The sequence below is a fragment of the Myotis nattereri genome (assembly GCF_964212035.1).
Source record: "Myotis nattereri genome assembly, chromosome: X".
Classification (NCBI taxonomy): Eukaryota; Metazoa; Chordata; class Mammalia; order Chiroptera; family Vespertilionidae; genus Myotis; species Myotis nattereri.
In genome coordinates this window covers 97555110-97576125 of record NC_138078.1, presented here as the reverse complement: position 1 = coordinate 97576125, position 21016 = coordinate 97555110, and the positions used below count along the sequence as shown (strand labels likewise).

Sequence of the window (21016 nt, the reverse complement as noted above, 5' to 3'; positions counted from 1 at the left end):
ATTAAGTTATATCTGACTCCAAATCTATATAGAAACACTTTGGTTACTTGCCTGTAACCTTCATTGTCTGAAGTTGCATTGCAGTGCACTTGCTAAAGTTAGAGACCTTCAACTGCCTTTATGTCAGTGGACCCTTTGTATTAAAAAATGGTTATTTCTTGTGTTAGGTATAGGTTAATGATGCCATCTGGTAGTCTCCTGGTATAAACTTCCATACCACATTTCCTAGAGAAGTGTAGGAGTCCAGAGAAGTTGTTAGCATAACAAAAAAGAAATAATAATATGTCCCCTACCCATCAAATGAGAATATTTATTAGTTTGGTAAGATTTCACTTAAAAATATCTCATCTCATTTATCACATGACCCAGCAATTCCACTCCTGAATATATATCCAAGAGCACTAAAAGCAGGTGCTCACACAAAAACATGTACATAACATTTTTGTTCATAGAAGCAGTATTCGCAATAGCCAAAAGACGAAAACCAACCAAATAAATGTCAACCGATGAATGGAAAACCCAAATGTGGTATATACATAGAATGGAATATTATTCAGTCATAAAAAGGAATGAAGTACTGCCGTAGTCAGTAGTCAGTTTGGCTCAGTGGATAGAGTGTTGGCTTGTGGACTGAAGGATCCTGGGTTTGATTCCAATCAAAGGCACATGCCTGGGTTGTGGGCTCAACCCCCAATAGGGAGGGTGCAGGAGGCAGCCAATGACTCTCGCTCATCATTGATGTTTCTCTCTCTCTCTCCCTCTCACTTCCTCTCTGAAATCAATAAAAATGTATTTTAAAAAAGGAATGAAGTGCTATTACATGGATGAACATTAAGACTATTAAGCTAAGTGAAAGAATTCAGGCACAAAAAGCCACTTATTATGGGAATTTTTATGTGAAATATTCATAATATCCATAGAGACTGAAACTAGATGAGTGTTTGTGGGAGCATGGAGAGGGAGAAAAGATAAGTGACTGCTAAATGAGTATGGATTACCTTTGTGTTGATGAAAATGTTCTCAAATTATATACTGGTGATGGTTGCACAATATTGTTAATGTACTAAATGTCACTAATGGCAAAATTTATATTTTGTGTATTTTAGCACAATAAAAGTCTCATCTTTCTAACTTATTCTCTTTTTGATAGAAGTTGATTATCTATCATCTATCTATCTATCTATCTATCTATCTATCTATCATCTATCTATCATCTATTTGAGATGACATGGGATATGGTTTCCAAAGACAAAGAAAAAACAACCTAAGTTTTAGGTAAATTATGAAGCCTTATCTAAAATGAGCTAAAATACTTGAAATATTGGACATCTGGTGATTTCAGAGCTGGAATGGAAAGGATAAAAGCCATAGGTTTTACATATAGCTGTCCAATTATCCCAGAACCATTTATTGAAGAGTTGTCTTGACTCCATTGTATGCTCTTGCCTCCTTTGTCAAATATTAATTAAGCATAATGACTTGGGTAGAATTCTGGGTTCTTTGTTCTGTTCTATTGATCTATATGCCTGTTCTTATGCCAGTACCAGGCTGTTTTGAGTATAGTGGCCTTGTAGTATAGCTTGATATCTGGCCTTGTGATCCCTCCAACTTTGTTCTTCTTTCCAGGATTGCTGAGCTATTTGGGGTCTTTTTGGGTTCCATATACATTTTGGACAGTTTGTTCTAGATCTGTGAAGTATGCTGTTGGTATTTTAATAGGGATTGCACAGAATCTTTATATTGCTTTGGGAAGTATGGATATTTTAATTATGTGGGTTTACCAATTCATGAATATGGCATATTTTTCCACTTGTTTATATCCTCTTCTATAAACAAAGGGAGAAAAGAGAAGTGACTTAAATGAGTACAGATTACCTTTGGGTTGATATTACCTTTTTCAATGTTCTATAGCTTTCTGAGTATAAGCCTTTTACCTCCTTGGTTAAGTTAATTCCTAAGTATCTTAATTTTTTTTGCAATGGTAAATGGACTTATTTTTTAGTTTCTCTTTCTGAAAGTTCATTATTGGTGAATAAAAATGCCATCGATTTCTAGGTGTTAATTTTGTATCCTGTTACACTGCCAAAATCCTTTATTAAATCTAGTATTTTTTTTTATTGGAGTCTTTAGGATTTTCTAGGTACAATATCTTGTCGTCTGTGAATACTGATAGTTTTACAACCTCCTTTCAAGTTTGAATGCCTTTTATTAATTTTTCTTCTAATCTGATTGCTGTTTCTAGGATGTCCAGTACTAAGTCGCATAAAAGTGGTGAAAGTGGACAACCCTGCCTTGTTCCAGTTTTTAGGGAAAATGGTTTCAGTTTTTGCTCATTAAGTATGATGTTGACTGTAGGTTTGCCATATATGGCCTTTATTATGTTGAAGTATGATCCCTCTATTCCTACTTTGTTGAGAGTTTTTATAAAAAATGGGTTTGGGATTTCACCAACTTATACTGTACACAAGAATAAACTCAAAATGGATAAAAGATTTAAATGTAAGTCATGAAAACATAAAAAACCTTGAAGAAAACATAAGCAGCAAAGTATCAGATATCTCATGTAGCAAATTTTTCACTGATACAATGCCTAACACAAGAGAAACAAATAACCAAATGGAACTACGTCAAAATAAAAAGCTTCTGCGCAGAAATCAGCATCAAAATGAAAAGGAATACACTATATGGGAAAACATATTTGCCAATTTGATACATCTGATAAGGGGTTAATATCCAAAATATATAATGTACTCATACAAATCTATAAAAGGAAAACAAACAACCCAATCAAACATTGGGCAGATGACCTAAATAGACACTTCTCCAAAGCGACATACAGATGGCCAAGAGACATATGGAAAAATGCTCAACATCACTAATCATCAGAGAAATGCAAATTAAAATGACAATGAAGTACCACCTCACACCTGTCAGAATGGCTGCTATCAATCAATCAACAAACAACAAGTGCTGGCGAGGATATGGAGGAAAAGGGACCCCAGTACACTATTGGTGGGAATGCAGACTGGTACAGCCACTGTGGAAACCAGTGTGGAGTTTCCTCAAAAAAATTAAAAATAGAACTGCCATTTGACGCAGTGATCCCACTTCTAGCAATCTATCTTAAGAAGCCTGGAACATCAATCAGGAAGAACATATGTACCCCTGTGTACATAGCAGCCCAATTTATAATAGCTAAGATCTGGTAACAGCCCAAGTGCCTATCAATAGATGATTCGATAAAAAAAGCTGTGGTATATTTACACCATGGAATACTATGTAGCTATAAAAAAGGGGATCTCTTACCCTTGATACAGCATGGGGGGACGTGGAGAGTATTATGCTAAATGAAATAAGTTAGCCAGAGAAAGACAAATATCACACGATATCACTCAAATGTGGAATCTAATGAACAAAATAAATTGACAAACAAAATAGATTCAGAGACATGGAAGCATGCAACAGGATCCTCAGATGGAAGCTGAGGAGGAGGTGGGCATGCAGGGAAGAGATCAATGGAAGAACTTGCATGCATATATGCATAAGTCATGGACACAGACAATAATGGGGTGAAGGCCTGGAGAGCAGAAGGGAGTGGGGCCGGAGGGGGGGGGGGTCAATGGGAAAAAAAGAGGACATCTATAATACTTTAAACAATAAAGATAAATTTTTAAAAGCCATAGGTTTTGAGGGTAATACATATCAAATAAATAATGGGAAAAATGAAATTCCTTATAACAATCTTAAAGTAGGCTATAGTATTTTTGCAATATAAAGTATGTGAATTGTCCTGGTCAGTTTGGCTCAGTAGATAAGAGCATTGGCCTGCAGACCAAAGGGTCCTGGGTTCAATTCTAGTCAAGGGCACGTATCTTGGTTGCAGGCTCCTCCCCAGCCAGGGCCCTGGTCAGGGAGTGTGCAGGAGGCAACCAGTGGATGTGTGTTTCTCTCACATCAGTTTATGTCTCTGTCTTTCCCTCTCTCTTCTACTCTTTCTTTAAAAATCAATGGAAAAATATATTCAGGTGAGGATTAAATAAAAAAGAAGTATGTGGACCAATAAATGCCTGTGAGTTACAGCTTACTTTATTAAACCTATACATTAAAAAAAAAATTGTAAATAGAGCTCTAGAGGTCTTACTTTCTAAATATATCCTATCCTGCCCTTCATGGGAGATCCACTACCCCTACCCTCCTGACTCCCTGTGGCCCGGCCTGCTGAGATTTGGCTCCTGGCAGAATCTTGGTCAGACCGAGTTGTCTGGCTCTAGGACAGGAGCCATTTTTCTTTCATAACAGGAATGGTGCAGAACTCCCCCCCCCTCCCCGCCCCCTTCACATGGCCAAATCTTGATCCTTTTGTTCCAGATAAATTCTGCTGGCCTCACCCCAATGACTCCCTGAGACCCCGCACCACCAGAAAGGTCTGTGGGCACCCAACAGCTAAACTTGGTGTATACAGGGACATTTGCTGAGTGACCTCAGACCCAGCACTGACACCAAGTTTGAACCAATATGAGTCTGGTGAATCCCACTCAACCCTATCTGGTGACTCACTGAGAACCTTCCTCATGCAACTTGTATACTGCCAGAAACTTTCAGTGACTGATTCTATCAGGCAGCTGGCAGGCAAAGGAAGCTGGAGGCGTATCTTGAAGTACTTTGGGACTTTTTCTGACCTGCCCCTGGGCTGGCTGCTGGTAAATTTCAGCCTCTGTGTGCAGACTGGTCCTTCTTGCACACACCCAGGCCCAGCAGAGGTAGCCACAACCTGTGGATTGCTTTGTAGCTCCAAACAAATTGCCCAGGGCCAGTCACAGGCAAAGTCTGACACTGGCCTGGACCAGAGTCCCTCCCAAGGGGCTCCAAATCAACACAAACAGTGGCTAGCTTCAGATGTCAGAGCAGGTTCCATTTAGCTTTACAAGTGGCATATCCAATGGGAGATATTAGCAGGCATCAGACCCTGTTAAATAAATTCTGTTTCCTATAGTCAGCACCCATACAGCAGCTCATAAACTGTGGTCATGGTCCATCCTCATAGTCAGCCAGCCTGAGATTCCACCCCACACTTGAATGAACCAATAGTAATCAAGACTCAATTACATTAGCAGGGCCCACATAACAAATACAAGGGACACTCCTGGAGCACTGAGATCAGGTGATCAAGAAAACTGTGCCACTGGGTCCCACAGGACACCTACTACATAAGGCCACTGTACCATGACTGGGAGTCACAGCAGATCTATCTAATACATAGAAACAAATACAAAGGAGCAGCCAAAATAGAGAGAAAAGAATCTTGGTCAGACTGAATTGTCTGGCTCTAGGATAGGAGCCAATGAAAGAACAGGAGAAAAATGCAGAAAAAGAGCTGAATGAAGTGGAGGCAAGCAATTTACCAGATATAGAGTTTAAAAAATGGTTATAAGGATACTCAGGTAATTTAGTGAGACCTTCAACAAAGAGATAGATAAAAAGGACATAGGGCCCTGACTGGTTTTGCTCAGTGGATAGAGCATTTGGCCTGTGGACTGAAAGGCCCCAGGTTCGATTCCGGTCAAGGGCATGTACCTTGGTTGCAGGCACATCCCCAGTAGGAGGTGTGCAGGAGGCAGCTGATCGATGTTTCTCTCTCATCGATGTTTCTACCTCTCTATCTATCTCCCTTCCTCTCTGTAAAAAATCAATAAAATATATTTTTAAAAAAGGACATAGGAACCACACAAAAGAACCAGACACAAATGAAGAAAATAGTATTTGAAATAAAGAATACACTGGAAGGAATAAACAATAGGTTGGATGAAGCAGAGAAATGAATCACCAATTTGGATAAGAAGGTAGTAGAAAACACCTAATGAGAGAAGAAAAATGAAAAACAAATTAAAAAATAAGGATAGTTTAAGGGACCTTTGGGACAACATAAAGCATAACAACATCCACATCAGATTGAAACCAGAAGGAGAACAAAGTTGCAAGGTACTGATAACCTGTTTGAAGAAATCATGACTGAAAATTTCCCTAACCTGGTGAAAGAAAAAACAAACACACAAGTCTAGGAATGTCACAGTCCCAAAAAGATGAACTCAAATAGCCCCACACCAAGACACATCATAATTAAAATGACAAAGGTTAAAGACAAAGAGAGAATATTAAAAGCAGCAATAGAAACACAGGTACCTACAAGAGAGCTCTCATAAGATTGTCAGTTTATTTTTCAACAGATACAATTCAGGCCAGAAGGGATTGGCATTAATATTCAAAATGATGACAATGAAGAAGTACAACCAAGACTACTTTATCCAGCAAAGCTATCATTTAAAATTAAAGGAGAAATAAAAAGCTTCCTAGATAGGAAAAAGCTAAATGAGTTTGTTACCACCAAACCAGTATTACCAGAAATGTTTAGGGTCTTCTTGAAGAGGAAGAGGAAGAAAGAAGAAGGTAATAACAAATATGTATAAATAATCAATTTACATGTAAATGGTTTAAATGTTCCAATCAAAAGACACGTAGGGTAGACGAATGGATAAGAAAACGAGACTGATATATATATGCTGTCTACAAGAAAGTCAGCTCAGAATGAAAGATACAAACAGACTAAAAGTAAGGGATGAAAAAAGATACTTTATTCCAATGGAAATTTTAAAAATTTTCCAAAGAGATAGAGACAAACTCATAGAGAGCAGTCTGACAGTTGTCAGGGTGGGGAGATTGTTGAGGGCTGGTGGAGGGAGTTGAAGAGCTTGAGCAAAGATGAAGAAAAAGCTATAGTAAGAGACAAAGAAAGACACTACATAACATAAAAGAAGGAATCCAATTAAGAGGTTATAACTGTTGTAAGCCATTATGTATCCAACATAGGAACAAATCTTGACAGATCTAAAGGAAAAGATCATCAGTAATACAGTCATAGTAGGAAATTTTAACACCCAACTGACATCAGTGGATAGATCTTCCAGATAAGAAAATCAAGAAATAAACAGTGACCTTAAATGACACACTAGGTCAGATGGATTTTACTGATAACACTAGAGGCTCAGTGCACAAAATTTGTGTATGGGGGGGGGGTCCCCTCAGCCCAGCCTGCACCCTCTCCAATCCGGGACCTCTCAGGGGAAGTTTGACTGCTGGTTTAGGCCTGATCCCTCTCACAATCTGGGACCGCTGGCTCCTAACTGCTCTCCTGCTTGCCTGCCTGATCACCCCTAACTGCCCCCCCTGCCCCCCGCTGGCCTGATCACCCCTAACTGCCTTTGCCTGCCTGCCTGATCGCCCCTAACTGACCCCCCCTGCCAGCCTGGTCACCCCTAACTGCCTCTCCACCAACCTGGTCGCCCCTTACTGCCCGCCCCCCTGCAGGCCTGGTCGCCCCACGCAGCCTGCTGTTCAGTTGTTTGGTCATCCCTCACTAACCCCCCTGCCGGTCTGGTTGTTACTGTGATGGCGTCCTGGGCAATTTGCATATTCCTCTATTATTAGTATAGATCAGAGCATTTCACCCCAAAGCAGAAGAATATACATTATTTTCAAGTGCATATGGAACATTTTCTAGGAGAGACCATATGTTAGGATACAAAACAAGTATTGATAAATGTAAGAAGATTGAAATCTTGTCAAGCATCTTCTTTGACTATAATGGTTATGAAATTAGAAATCAATCAGAAGGAAAAAACTGCAATACACACAAAGACATGAAAACTAAATAACATTACAAAAAAAGAATGGAATAATATCCTCTGGGACAACCAAAATGGCAGTGTAGCTAAACACCTTTACTTGCCACCTCCCACAACCACATCAAAATTGCAACTAAAATACAAAACTACTATCATTCAGAACCATCTGAAAGCTGGCTGAATGGAAGTCCTACAACTACAGAAGTAAAGAAGAAAGCACATTTAGACTGCTAGGAGGGGTGGAGGCACAGACTGGGCTTGTCCACCTGTGCTGGACCAGCACACATCCATGTGTGCTGTTTTTTGTTGTTGTTGTTGTTGTTGTTGTTTGTTTGTTTGTTTGTTTGTTTTAACAGGAGGGAAATTGGCTCTGCAGAAGCTGCCCATAAAGATCAAGGGGTCCCAGCCCCACATCAGACCCAAAGCCCAGGATTCCAGAGCTGGGAAGTAAAGTCCCCATAACTTCAGGCTGTAAAAACCAGCAGGAATTGTGGCTAAGTGACACGGAGGCAGCTGGAGACCCAGGTGTTCCTTTTAAAGGGCCAGTGCACAAATTTACTCAGATTCTATCCCTCTGAGGAACCCAGAAACATATGGGGAAGAAATGTATTGCCTGGCTTCAGGGCAGGAACTCAGGGGCAGAGTTCTCCCAGATGGGGTGTTTGCAGGGGTTGTTGTTCCTGTACTGGGACCTTCCTTGTAATTAACCATATCTGAGTCTCCATCAGTCTGGCTCACACTGTTTGCTCCAGCCTGGTGATTCCCTGAGACCCCACCCTATCCATTTTTCAGCCCTACCCAAGCTGTTTGTATCAGTTTTTCCATGTGAATGGACTGTCCTAGCTCAGGCTTCAGACTTTCCTAATATCTCTCAAACAAGCTACAGCTGGTGTCAGCATGCCCCAAACCTATCAATAAAAGACTTAAGACCCAGCACTAGCACCAGCCTGCCTTGCTTCATAGCTGGGCCTCACCTGGGCACTTCTACGCCTAATACAAATAGCAGCCATCAGCAGATCTTTCTGTAGCTCCTGTTGGGTGGCCACAGGCAGTGGCTGACTTTGAACCTCCTTGGAGGTCCCAGAGCCAGTGCATCCAGTGGACAGTTTCAGACCATACCAGATTACAACTCTACACATCCACAAGGGACACACTCAACAGGCAAATTCAGTGAGCACTAAAGCCCCACTGAAGCAAGTCCTGCTCCATAGGGGTATTTCCTGAACAGCAGTTCTCCAACTGTAGTTGCAGCTGGTACTCACAGCCAATTGGCCTAGAGGTCAATTCCTCCCAGTGATGCCAACAGGAATCAAGGTTTGATTACAAGACTGTGTACACAGCCCACACAGGGGCACACCTAGAATGCCCCCCTCAGGTGACTGGACAGGTTGAGCCACTGAGCCCTATGGGTACTTACTACCCAAGGCCACTCTACTAATTCCAGGAGACATAGGAGCTCTATCTAATACATAGATACAAACACAGGGAAGCAGCCAAAATATGGAGACAAAGAAATATGTCACAATTGAAAGAAATGTAAGCAAGAAAATTAAGGGATACAGAGTTCAAAACCATGGTTATAAGGTTACTCAAGGATCTTTATGAGAGTTTCAAGGGACTTAGTGAGACTTTCAAGAATCTTCTTGAGAATGTCAAAGGCATGAAAAAGGACCAGTCAGAAATTAAGCATACACTAATAGAAATGAATATTTTACAGGATTCAACAGTAGAGTAGAGGATTCTGAGAAGCAAATTTGGAATACGAGGAAGCAAAAAACACCTAATCAGAAGAGCAAAAGAGAAAAAACGAATCCAGAAATATGAAGATAATGTAAGGAGCCTCTTGGACAACTTCAAGCATACCAACATCGCATTATGGGGGAAGGAGGAGAGAGAGAGCAAGATATTGAAAATCTACTAGTATTTGAACAAATAATGGCAGAAAACTTCCCCTACCTGTTGAAAGAGATAGACTTACAAATCCAGGAAGCGCAGAGAGTCCCAAACAAGAAGACCCCCCCCTCTCAAAAAAAAGAGGAACCCAAAGAGGCCCACACCAAGATACATCATAATTAGAATGCCAAAAATTAAAGACAAAAAGAGAATATTAAAAGCAACAAGAGAAAAGCAGTCAGTTACCTACAAGAGAGCACCCATATGACTGTCAGCTGATTTATCAACAGAAACTTTGCAGGCCAAAAAGGAGTCAGAAGAAATGTTCAAAGTGATGAATAGCAAGGACCTATAGCCAAAATTATTCTACCCAGCAAAGTTCGCATTTAAAATTGAAGGTCAGATAGAGAGCTTCACAGACAAGAAAAAGTTGAAGGAGTTCATCACCACCAAAACAGTATTACATGAAATTTTGAAGGGTAAAAGATAAAACAATATGAACAATAAAATGGCAGTAAATACATATCTATCAATAATTTAATCTAAAAATCAAAATAAACAATATAATGAACAAAATAATTTGGTGAATAAAATAGAATCATAGGCATGGAAACATAGAACAGAACAGACTTACGAATCTCAGAGGGAAGGGGATAAGCGGGTAGGAAGAGATTAACCAAAGAATTTACATTTATATGTGCATTAGCTATGGACAGAGAAAATATGGTGGTGAAGACCTGGGGTAGGGTGGGAACTGGCTGGAGGGGAGCTATAGGTAAAAAGGGGGGACATCTGTAATACTCTCAACAGTAAAGATTAAAAAATAAAATAAAAAAGAATGAATGGGTTAATAATGAGATTAAGGAAGAAATCAAATGATACCTTGAAACAAATAAAATGAGAACACAACAACCCAAAATCTATGGTGCACAGTGAAAGTAGTCATGAGAGGGAAATACATAGCATTACAGGTCAACCTCAAGAAACAAGAAAAATCTCCTTGGGCTGCGGTTGCTCCTTGGGTGGTCACAGAAGTGGCTGCTCCTCAGTTGGCAGTGATATCAAGCTGTATTACAAAGCCACTGTTCTCAAAACAGCCTGGTATTGGCACAAGAACAGACATATAGATCAATGGAATAGAATAGAGAGCCCAGAAATTGACCCAAACCACTATGCTCAATTAATATTCGACAAAGGAGGCATGAACATACAATGGAGTCAAGACAGTCTCTTCAATAAATGGTGTTGGGAAAGTTGGACAGATACATGCAAAAAAATGAAACTAGACCACCAACTTACACCATACACAAAAATAAACTCAAAATGAATAAAGGACTTAAACATAAGATGGTAAACCATAAAAATACTAGAGGAATCCACAGGCAGCAAAATCTCAGACATATGCCGAAGCAATTTCTTCACTGATACTGCTTTTGGGCAATGGAAACTAAAGAGAAAATAAACAAACGGGACTACATCAAAATAAAAAGCTTTTGCACAGCAAAGGAAACCATCAACAAAACATCAAGAAAGCCCACTGCATGGGAGAACATATTTGCAAATGTTATTACTGATAAGGGTTTAATCTCCAACATTTACAGGGAGCTCATACAACTTAACAAAAGGAAGATAAACAACCCAATCAAAAAATGGGCAAGGGACCTAAATAGATACTTTTCGAAAGAAGACATAAGGAAGGCCAAAAGACATATAAAAACATATTCAAAGTCACTAATCATCCGAGAGATGCAACTCAAAGCGACAATGTGGTACCATCTCACACATGCCAGAATGGTTATCATCAACAAATCAACAAACGACAAGTGCTGGAGAGGATGTGGAGAAAAAGGAACACCTGTGCACTGCTGGTGGGAATGCAAACTGGTGCAGCCACTGTGGAGAACAGTATGAAGTTTCCTCAAAAAACTAAAAATGGAACTCCCATTTGACCCTGTGATCCCACTTCTAAGAATATATCCCAAGAAACTAGAAACACCAATCAGAAAGGATATATGCACCCTTATGTTCATAGCAGCACAATTTACAATAGCTAAGATATGGAAACAGCCTAAGTGCCCATCAGTAGATGAGTGGATTAAAAAACTGTGGTGCATCTACACAATGGAATACTACACTGCAGTAAAAAAGGAGTTCTTACCATTTGCAACAGCAAGGATGGAACTGGAGAGCATATGCTAAGTGAAATAAGCCAGTCAGAGAAAGATAAATGCCACATGATCTCACTCATTTATAGAATATAATGAACAACATAAACTGATTAACAAAAACAGATCCAGAGACAGAGAAGCATCGATCAGACCGTCAAACCTCAGAGGGAAGGTAGGGGAGGGTGAGGGTAAAGGGGAGAGATCAACCAAAGGACTTCTATGCAAGCATATAGGCCTAACCAATGGACACAGGCAACAGGGGGGGGGTGAGGGCATGAGTGGGGGGATAGGAGGTAAAGTGGGGATAAGGACATCTATGTAATAACTTAATCAATAAATTATTTTTAAAAAAAAGAACTTAAAAAAACCCAACTCTCAAGGCTCAATCCCTGTGGAGGGAAAATCTGTGGAAAATAAAATTCAGCTGTTGGCCAGGCCAACTCAGAAAAAGAAAAAGAAAGAAACAAGAAATATCTCAAACAATCTAAATTTACACTTAAAGGAACTAGAAAAAGAACAATAAACAAAGCCCAAGGATAGTAGAAGAAATGAAATAATAAAGATCATAGCAGAAATAAATAAAACAGAGTCTAAAAAAACAATACAAAAGATCAATGAAACCAAAAGATGGTTATTTTTAAAGGTAAACATGATTGACAAACCTTTAACCAGACATATCAAGAAAAAAAGAGAGAAAACCAAAATAATAATATCAGAAATGAAAGAGGAGAAGTAACAACTGACTCAAAAGAAATACAAGGAAATGTAAAAAAATATTACAAACAACTATATGCCAACAAATTGAACAATATGAACAAAATGGATAAATTCCTAGAAACATACAATCTTCCAAAATTGAATCAGGAAGAATTAGAAAATCTGAATAGACCTATTACAACTAATAAAAATCAAAACAGTAATAAAAAAGCTCTCAGCGTACAAAAGTCCTGGACAGATGGCTTCACAGGTGAATTTTACCAAACATTCAAAGAACTAACACCTTTCCTTGTCAAACTATTCCAAAAAATTCAAGAGGAGGTAAAACTTCCAAGCTCCTTTTACAAAGTTAGCATTATCCTAATTCCCAAATCAGATAAAGACACTACAAAGAAAGAAGATTATAGGCCAATATCCTGATGAACATTCTAATAGATGCTAAAATCCTCAACAAAATATTAGCAAACTGAATCCAGTAATACATTGAAAAGATCATATACCATGATCAAGTGGGATTTATTTTGGTGATGCAAAGTGGTAGAATATCCACAAATCAATAAATGTGATACATCATATAATCAAAATGAAGAATAAAAATCACATAATCATACGAATAGATGCAGAAAAAGCATTTGAGCCCTAGCCAGTTTGGCTCGATGGATAGAGCATCAGCCTGCAGATTCAAGGGTCTCAGGTTCGATTCCAGTCAAGTGCATGTACCTTGGTTGCGGGCACATCCCCAGTAGGGGGTGTGCAGGAGGCAGCTGATCGATGTTTCTCTCTCATGGATGGTTCTAACTCTCTATCCCTCTCCCTTCCTCTCTGTAAAAAATGAATAAAATATATATTTTTTTAAAAAGAAAAAGCATCTAAATATATATATATATATATATATATATATATATATATATATCCTCTATGGTTAATATTTTCATTAAACAAAGAATCACCTTTACTTTATATTTTGAAAATTCAAATCTTCATAATTAGATATGCTTGAGAAATGAAACATTTCTCAAAGAAGTAAATATAGGAGCTCTACCTCAAAATAAATGAGTATTCTATTGGACAAAGACACATTTTTATTGCAATAACATTCAGATCTGATAGTCAAGTTGAGATGCTCTTTAGTTGCAGGATGACTCATGTCCTCTGGAACAAGAGATACAAATATCTGTTTCTTTATTATGAAATGTTTCGATTTTTCAAGGGAAAATATTATTTGCTCAGGGTTGAAATGACATTTGAAGGAGGAAAATATTATGACTTCTGTGAAATTTACATTCAGCTTTTGGGTAGAGCTTCAAAGTGGTTCTTGAAATCATTTCAACTCTAGTGAAGGGTTAGTCAGAAACAACTAATTTTTCCTCTTAAAGAAATAAAAAATGTACACTAAAATGGCTTCAGATGCAGTACAGGAGAAGGAACAAATTAAGTGGAATGGTACATGTTAATATCTCATAAGTATGAAAAATCTTAATAGAAAAACCCCTCTTGAAACTTGAATCAGACTACTTTAGAGATATTTTTAATGAACACCTTAAAAATAGACATGATTATTTATTGACTTCTGATTATACCCATGACTAAACTTATTCAACATTAGTAAATACAGTATGTCACTGACCAAGCAATTGGTAAAGGTATTAATGTTTCTCTCTTTAGATAGGATATAAATTGAATTTATTTCAAAGAATAATTTATTTTAGTAGGTAAGCTAAGAAAAAACTGGTAAAATTTTCTTTGGGAAACTTGCAACCTTTTTGGAGCTCAACATTTGGAGTCAAACTTGGTTTTTAATTCTAGTTCTGTCACTGATAAGTTATTTATTGTTTATTATTTATTGTTACATAATCAACACAAATTCCACCCTCATACCCAATTTATGACTCAAAACATCAGTAAACATTTATTGTCTCACACTCTCCATGGGTTAGGAATTTGGGAATGTCATAGCTAGGTATTTCTGACATGTTCTATCATGAGGTTGTAGTCAAGATATTGGCTACTGCTATAGACATTTGGAAGCTTCATTAGGGCTAGAGGTTCTGCATCCAAAATAGCTTACTCACATGGCTGTTGGTAGGAGGCCTGTTATTCACCACCTAGACTTCTCCACAAGACTTAGGGCTGCTTGAATGTCCTTATGACACAAAAACTGTTTTCTCCCCAGAGTGAATGATACAAAAAAAGCAAAGCAGAAGCAATGCTTTCTTAAACATAGGCTCATAAATTATATACTTTTATTTCTGTAACATCCCATTGATTATAAAGGGAAGCACTATTTGATGTGAAAGGGACTACACAAAGGGAAGAATCAGGAGTTGAGAATCTTCTTTGTTGTTGTTAATCTTCACCAGAGGACATTTTCCATTGATTTTTAGAGAGAGTGGAAAGGAATGGGGGAGACACAGAGAGAGAAACATCGATGTGAGAGAGACACAACATGCCCTTGATCGGTTTCCAACCCACGACCTTTAAGTCCGCAGGCCGACATTCCATCCACTGAGCCAAACTGGCTAGGGCAGGAGTTTAGAAGCTTTGAGGGCCATCTTGTAGGCAGGCTACCACAGTATCCATCACTAACTAGTTCAAACCTCTGTCTTCTGGCCTTGTGAATAACAAGTGACAGGAAAAAAAGTCTACTAATTTAAGGCTTGTGAGGTCCCTTTTCCCCATTTTCAGTTTATCTTCAGTCAAAACTATTCAGTCTCTCTCTCTCTCTCTCAGCCTTCGAGAGGGGTGGTCATTAATGTGGGATTATCATTTTGAATTTCAAATTCTCTCTTTCTTGTCTTATTTTTATGATAGATTTATATGACAGAATGTTTCCTGAAGATATCATATTCCTGTAATCTAAAAGTGATTAATACAGGTTCCCCAGTTCCTCAGATAAGTGTCTATGATCATATTAGAATGTATGTAAAAATTGAAATGATAAGGTCAAATAGCAAGTGTTCTGAAGAGATCATCAATTCTAGGTTTCCTCTTGAACTGTCACTTCCTGACTACCAGGAGAGAAGAATAAATTAAACATCTACTTTTATAAAAACCCTGGGTGGTGCTCATCATGTCCAGAACCGCCACGACCAAGCAGAAGGAAGTCAGTCCTGCAGGGGTTGTCTTGGCAATGGCTGCACCCTCCCCCGAGCTGTTTCCCAGAGCTGTTTCTTGTAAGGGCAGGGTTTGAGGCAGGAGCCCGCCCTGGGAGCATGGAGGCATATCTTTATAAAGTGTGCCACACCAGCACAGCCAAGGGTGAACCTGAGTGGGGGCAGCTGAAAGGCTTAGAAAAGACAGACAAGAGAATGAAAGCCGGGTCTTGGAGGGACGCTGCTTCTCTGAGAGACAGAGACCATGCCCACAGCCATGCCTTTATTTTATAGCAGATGCTATGAGGCAAAGTAAGAGCGTGACCAAGATGTTTACAACATTCTCCTGGGTTTCAATCCTACCTAACTACATGCACCTGAACTCTATCAAGCCCACATCACTTAGGCATGTGGAACCACGTGTTCGGACCATAGGTTCACGCTTACAACTACAGCTGTTGGCTATAATTGTGCTGGGAGGGCCCTGCCCTCCAAGCTGGGACTTGCATGTGGCAATGAGAGGACTGTGCCCTCTCATCAGTTCAAGGCTTAAACCTGTCCAAAACACTGTAGCGGCTCCCCACAATGAAGTTTTAATTCTATTTCTTTGTTAGTAATGTTGTGGCCCCACCCCATAACAAAAAAACAATTTCCGGAGGATGAGGCCCAGGAATCAGGATTTTAAAAAGATTCCCAGGTGATTCTAATGTGCAGCCAAGGTTGAGAACCACTGCTATAGATAATATTAAAAATATATCTAAATGTGCAATTCTTTGTCCAAAAAATGAGCATGTTCAAAAATTAAATGAAGAAAATTTGGATATACTCGATGGAAATTTTCACACATATTTGAGTGATGATGCCATTGATTCCACAGATGATGCTGAAAAGGAAAATTTCCCATCGAACTTCTTAATAGTATTACTCCTTCAGGAATGCCGTGTCATAAAATAAAATTGAAAGTGGGTGCAATCATCATGCTATTGAGAAATCTCAATAGTAAATGGGGTCTTTGTAATGGTACCAGATTTATTATTAAAAGATTGCGACCTAACATTATCGAAGCTGAAGTATTAACAGGATCTGCAGAGGGAGAGGCTGTTCTGATTCCAAGAATTAATTTGTCCCCATCTGACACTGGCCTCCCATTTAAATTGATTCGACGATGGTTTCCCGTGATGCCAGCATTTGTGATGACTGTTAATAAATCACAAGGACAAACTGTAGACAAAATAGGCATATTCCTACCTGAACCCGTTTTTGCACATGGTCAGTTATATGTTGCTTTCTCTAGAGTTTGAAGAGCATGTGATGTTACAGTTAAAGTTCTAAGTACTTCATCACAAGGGAAATTAGTCAAGCACTCTGAAAGTGTTTTCACTCTTGATGTGGTGTACAGGGAGATATTAGAATAAGTTTAATCACTTTATCAGTCATTGTTTGCATCACTGTTGTTTTCATATCATGTTTTTGTTGTTTTCATGTCATGTTTTTGTCATTTTTATATTATGTCTCTGTTGTTACATTCTTTTGTTACTGTTTATTAATAAATTTATATATTTTATATACATTTTACTAATTTCCTTTCATCTCTCACACTTCTATTATAGAGAAAGGGCAAATAGCAATTCTCTACTAATTAATTTCCTTTTTTAAAGAAATATATTTTATTATATTTTTACAGAGAGGAAGGGAGAAGGATAGAGAGTTAGAAACATCGATGAGAGAGAAACATTGATCAGCTGCCTCCTGCACACTCCCCACTGGGGATTTGCCCGCAACCAAGGTACATGCCCTTGACCGGAATCGAACCTGGGACCCTTGAGTCTGCAGGCCGATGCTCTATCCACTGAGCCAAACCGGTTAGGGCAATTAATTCCCTTTTAATGTGCACCAATTTTGTGCACCGGGCTACTAGTATCTTATATGTAACTTGGCCAGTCTATGCTATTTACTGAAATTTAAGTGAAGCTTAAGGAATACAGAAGGGTTAGGGCTGACAATTTGGCAGACATTCTTATTTAATTTAATGACTCTAGGAAGTTCACTCTCAAGCGCTCACAACCTCATCACCACTAACTGTCTTGAGACTACCAGAACTAAAGTTATATTTTTACCTCTGTTTATCAATGAACACGAGAAGCCTCAGATTCCCATATCCCTCCTTACCACCTAATAATTACCATCTGGATCTTCATATCTCCTATTTTGTTTCCATTTCCTACCCCTTGGATTAGGTACTCTGGAACATATGGTACATTATCCCTTATCTCATAAGACTTCCTTGAATATTCTCTTCAACTTCTTAGTCTAAATGAAATCTAGATCTGCTTTAGTGACACTGATTCCCTTATAGTCTTCTCAATTGGTGCCTGTTTTTTTCCTCCCATTCCCTTTATATCACTGGGTGTGACCATTTCCTCCAGCTTTTTAAAATAAATCTCACATCTTCACACCATATCATCAATCACCTTCCTTGTGCAATTATCTACAATTCCTAGGTCACACGCTTACCCTAATTTTTCTAATAATTTTGTTCTTCATTGATATTTTTAACATCAACCTCTGTCTTAAATCTCCAGGATTTAAATATCCACTTAGATAACCTTTCCAACCTCTTAGCCTTATTTCTTTATTTTCTTCAAGTCTTTGCACAAATATTGTCTTCTCAGTGAGACTGTCCCTGACCACACTATTTAAAATTGCTACCACTACCAACCCTAGTACTCCTTTTTAATTCCCCTGGCTCTTTTCCTCTTTATAGCATTTATCACCTCCCAATGTACAATAAAATTTATGCATTTATTTTGTTCATTTACCTCTCCCACTAGAGTTTATGCTCTGTGAGGGCAGTAATCCTTGTCTTTTGTTTACTACAGTATCTTCAGTGCTTAGAACAATACCTGCCATGTTGTAGGCACTCAATAAATATTTGTTGAGTAAACAAATAAATGGGTAAATGCAAGGATTCTTTAATATTAAGAAATATAATATAACTTACCAATATATCAAAACTAAATAATCATATGATCTCCACAAATGTTGAGAAGGCGTTTGATCTGGGGGGGTGGGTGGGGCACGTGGGCTATAAGGGTTCAATGGGCAAAAAAGGGGCCATCTGTAATACTTTCAACAATAAAGATAAAATAAATAAAAAAGAAGGCATTTGATCAAATTCATCATCCATTCTTGCTTATGACTCTTAATAAAATCAGAATAGATACTTCCGTAACACACAACCCAAAATTCAGTATCAAAAAACCTCCAAAAAGGTGTTCATTCTTTAGGAAAGAAAATCCATTCTATTATCAAGATGCCAACTCTAGATATAGGTTAACGCCAGAGATTGCTGCCTCGAACAACCAATTCAAGGTTACACCTAAAAGACGGAACGGACATCATCCAGAACCACAGGAAGGCTGGCTGAGTGGAAATTCTACAACTAGGAGGAAAGAGAATATCATACCCAGACTCAGAGGAGGCTCAGTGCTGAAGTGAAATACTCAGGTGGGGAGTGCGCGCGCAGCAGGCAGGCAGCGGAGGGCGCGGTTGTTGTTTTCAATCGGGAGGGAGTTTCAGACTCTGAGCTCCAGATCCAGGAGAGTCTCTAGGGACCCAGACTCAAACGGGAGAAGCGGGACTGTCTGGCTTCGGTCGGAACTCGAAGGCAGCTTTCTCTCTGAGGTTTGCAGCAGTTGCTGGGACTCTGTGAGGCAGAGCCCCTAGGGACGGAACTGAGAGCAGCCATAACTGCTTGCTCCACTCGCACTGTTTGATCCCGTGCGACCCTCCCTGCCCAAGCCCTGCACAGAGCCATTTGCCAGATAGCCTCAGGCAAAGGCTAGATTAGCACCTCCCCAGAGGACATAAGTTTTCCCACTGCAGACACAGCTGACTCTCACAGCCAGTTGGCCTGGAGGTCAAATCCCCCCCAGTATTAACTACAACAAGACTGCGCACAAAGACCACTAGGGGTGCACCAAGAAAGCATAAAAAAAATGCGGAGACAAAGAAACAGGACAAAATTGTCAATGGAAGATATAGAGTTCAGAACCACACTTTTAAGGTCTCTCAAGAACTGTCTAGAAGCTGCCGATAAACTTAATGAGATCTACAAGAAATCTAATGAGACCCTTGATGTCATGATAAAGAACCAACTAGAAATTAAGCATACACTGACTGAAATAAAGAATACTATACAGACTCCCAACAGCAGACCAGAGGAGCACAAGGATCAAGTCAAAGATTTGAAATGCAAAGAAGCAAAAAACACCCAACTGGAAAAACAAAATGAAAAAAGAATCTGAAAATACAAAGATAGTGTAAGGAGCCTCTGGGACAACTTCAAGCATACCAACATCAGAATTATAGGGGTGCCAGAAGATGAGAGAGACCAAGATATTGAAAACCCATTTGAAGAAATAATGACAGAAAACTTCCCCCACCTGGTGAAAGAAATAGACTTACAGGTCCAGGAAGCGCAGAGAACCCCAAACAAAAGGAATCCAAAGAGGACCACACCAAGACACATCATAATTAAAATGCCAAGAGCAAAAGACAAAGAGAGAATCCTAAAAGCAGCAAGAGAAAGAAACTCAGTTACCTACAAGGGAATACCCATACGACTGTCAGCTGATTTCTCAACAGAAACTTTGCAGGCCAGAAGGGAATGGCAAGAAATATTCAAAGTGATGAATACCAAGAACCTACAACCAAGATTACTTTATCCAGCAAAGCTATCATTCAGAACTGAAGGTCAGATAAAGAGCTTCACAGATAAGGAAAAGCTAAAGGAGTTCATCACCACCAAACCAATATTATATGAAATGCTGAAAGGTATCCTTTAAGAAGAGGAAGAAGAAGAAAAAGGTAAAGATACAAATTATGAACAACAAACATGCATCTATCAACAAGTGAATCTAAGAATCAAGTGAATAAATAATCTGGTGATCATAATAGAATCAGGGACATAGAAAGGGAACGGACTGACTATTCTTGAGGGGGAAAGGGGTGTTGGAGATGCGGAAAGAGACTGGACAAAAATCGTGCACCTATGGAAGAGGACAATGGGTGGGGAGTGAGGGCGGAGGGTTGGGCGGGAACTGGGAGGAGGGGAGTTATGGGGGGAAAAAAGAACAAATGTAATAATCTGAATAAAGATTTAATTAAAAAAAGATGCCAAGTCTATTCATTAAAAGTAAATGAATATGACTGCTTTAACCAGAATTTGATGAGAATATCATTCAAGAAGCAAGTGAGTTCTCAGAGGATAGGCTGACTCTTTGCTCAGAATGACTGATAGCCCTTTCTGAGATAAATATGTGCGATAAACATGTGACTCTTGATTGTGTCTGGCAAATGGTGACAGACTTCTAACCCATCTTGACTCTCACCTTAGTCTTAGTGAGATTTAGAGATGGAGTAAGGATCATATCCCAGTGAGGAGGTGATGATGAAAAAAAAAAAA

The 21016-nt window shown here is 39.0% G+C and overlaps 1 protein-coding gene across 1 annotated transcript in view; it reads right to left on the bottom strand.

Moving 5' to 3' along the window:
• The window catches only part of DNAAF6 (dynein axonemal assembly factor 6), a 69558-nt gene that overhangs the window by 12427 nt on the left and 36115 nt on the right, over positions 1 to 21016 (bottom strand). The gene's annotated exons all lie outside the window — the stretch shown is intronic.